Below are 2764 nucleotides of genomic sequence, written 5' to 3'. Positions count from 1 at the left end.
CCTCAACAATACAGCAGTCTTAGACATACACAGGTGAGTACAGCAGATCATATTTACTGTTCAAACAGAGAGCAGTGACACATAATTGAGATGTATTCAGATTTCCCTGTTCATTTTGCACCAATACTAAAAAATGACTCAAAATGACTTTTGATGATATTCCGATCAATAACTTTGATGTTTTCTCAAAATAATTATGTGTTGCAGTATTGTTATTTGGAAAAGAGAAAAAAGGATACTTATAGACAGGGTTTACTTTACGTCACACTCTGCTTCCGTGTGCCACGTCAGCTCACCTATTGCCACGTATGCCTTTTATACAGGTGCAGCAGTCCATTTTCAGCCATACAGCCTGACGAAGACCAGAGAGGTTGAAACGCGTTGCGTTTTGTGCCCCTGTCTATTGAAGATGTACATTGTTTGTTTAACTATTGCAGTAGACATGTACTTTACTTCATAAATTAAAATCTGTCTCTAAGTATCCAAGAAGCTCCTTTTTTCTCTTTTCTTTATTCACATTTGGCCTGCTGTGCTTCCTTGTGCCACATTTCTGCTTTTTTCCTGCAGTATTGTTATTTAACACTTTCACTTTTGGTCTCAGTGTCTAGATATGTCAGCTGCCAGCAATCTCCAATCTGAAGATCAGTTTCTGTGCTCCATCTGTCTGGATGTGTTCACTGATCCAGTCTCCACACCATGTGGACACAACTTCTGCAAGAACTGTATCACTCAGTACTGGGATGTTAATGTCCTATGCAAGTGTCCCATGTGCAAAGAGCTTTTCAACATAAGACCTCTGCTGCGGGTCAATACTTTCATATCTGACATGGCTGATCAGTTCAGAAAGTCAACTCAGATGAAAGCCAGCAGCATCGAAGACTTGAGACCAAATATGGGCCAAGAAGTCCCCGTGTGACGTCTGCACTGGGACCAAACTGAAGGCCCTGAAGTCCTGCCTGGTGTGTCTGGCCTCCTACTGTGAGACTCACCTGGAGCCTCATCAGAAAAACACCAGCCTGAAAAAACACACGCTGATCAATCCTGTGGAGAACCTGGAAGACAGGATGTGTAAAGAGCATGATAAACCACTGGAGCTGTTCTGCAAGACGGACCAGATGTGTGTGTGTCTGCACTGCACTGCTGTAGGCCACAAGTTACATGACATTGTTCCTCTGAAAGAAGAATATAAAGGAAAGAAGGCTGAGCTGGGGAAGACAGAGGCTGGAATTCAGCAGAAGATCCAGGAGAGACGACTGAAGATTCAGGAGATCAAACACACGGTGGAGCTCAGCAAGGAAGATGCAGACAGAGAGATAGCAGACGGTGTGCAGGTCTTCACTGCTCTGAGGCAGTCTGTGGAGAGAGGCCAGGCTGAGCTCATTGAGACGATTGAAGAGAAGCAGAAAACAACAGAGAAACAGGCTGAACGCTTCATTGAAGAGCTGGAACAGGAGATCTCTGAGCTGATGGAGAGAAGCGCTGAGGTAGAGCAGCTCTCACACACTGAAGACCACCTTCACCTCCTCCAAAGCTTCCCATCCCTGAACACTCCTCCACACACCAAGGCCTGGACAGAGGTCAGTGTCCATCGCTCATCATATGAGGGGACTGTGATGAGAGCTGTGGCTCAGCTGGACGAGACTCTCAGGAAACAGATGGAGAAGCTGCTTGCTGAGGCTGAGCTGAAGAGGGTCCAGCACTATGCAGTGGATGTGACTCTGGATCCTGATACAGCACATCCTGATCTCATCCTGTCTTATGATGGGAAACAAGTACATGATAGTGATGTAAGGAAGAATCTCCCAGACAACCCAGAGAGATTTTCTCCTTGTCCCTGTGTCTTAGCAAAGCAGAGCTTCTCTTCAGGGAAGTTTTACTACGAGGTTCAGGTTAAAGGGAAGCCTAAGTGGGATGTAGGAGTGGTCAAAGGGTCGATCAACAGGAAGGGAAACATCTCACTGAGCCCAGAGGATGGCTTCTGGATTATAGCGTTGAGGAATGGAAATGAGTACAACGCTGCTGCTGCCCCTCCTGTCCTCCTCTCTCTGAAGATGAAGCCTCAGAAGGTGGGGGTGTTTGTGGATTATGAGGAGGGTCTGGTCTCCTTTTATGATGTAGATGCTGCAGCTCTTATCTACTCCTTTACTGGCTACAGCTTTACTGAGAAACTCTACCCGTACTTCTGTCCTGAGCCTAATGATGGTGGTAAAAACTCCGCCCCTCTGATCATCTCTCCTGTCAATCACACAGATTAGACTAATCATCAAATGTACACATGCTTTGTTTTGTCAGGTGTTATATATGTGTGTGTGCGTGTGTGTGTGTGTGTGTGTGTGTGTGTGTGTGTGTGTAACAGGAAAAAAACACTTTGACTTAGATACAGTACATTTGTGAGAGAGGAAATTTCAGCAAACTGCCTTTCTGTTGGGAAAAAAACTGTACTACTAATGTAGCCTGGGTAAACCCAGCCTCCTCTATGTGCTATCAGTCACGAAGAAACCTACGCTACAGTACAGGCATAGCCTGTGACGTCACGTTGAAGGCTGGGTTTACCCAGGTTACTACTAATGTATCTTGTCTCCTTATACCTTTCTTCTCCTTGGCAAAATGATTTAATGTTATCATGAGAGAGAGAGAAAAAACAATACACATAAAGAAACGTTAAACTCCAGATTCTGGGTAATATGGTAAACTCAGTATTTAAAAAAAATATATATATCCTGTTTTTCATTTATGTGTGATATATACTTGTTGCAGCAAACAC

General features: G+C 44.5%; 1 pseudogene across 1 annotated transcript; it reads left to right on the top strand.

Annotated features, from left to right (window-relative positions):
- Positions 1–610: 610 nt before the first annotated feature.
- LOC310791446 (E3 ubiquitin-protein ligase TRIM39-like) lies at positions 611–2255 on the top strand (annotated as a pseudogene). The gene has a single exon. The product of its transcript is annotated as an E3 ubiquitin-protein ligase TRIM39-like (transcript).
- Positions 2256–2764: the final 509 nt, after the last annotated feature.

This window comes from Poromitra crassiceps, assembly GCF_964638095.1.
Source record: "Poromitra crassiceps genome assembly, chromosome: 16".
Classification (NCBI taxonomy): Eukaryota; Metazoa; Chordata; class Actinopteri; order Beryciformes; family Melamphaidae; genus Poromitra; species Poromitra crassiceps.
This window is presented reverse-complemented; position numbering and strand designations above follow the sequence as displayed.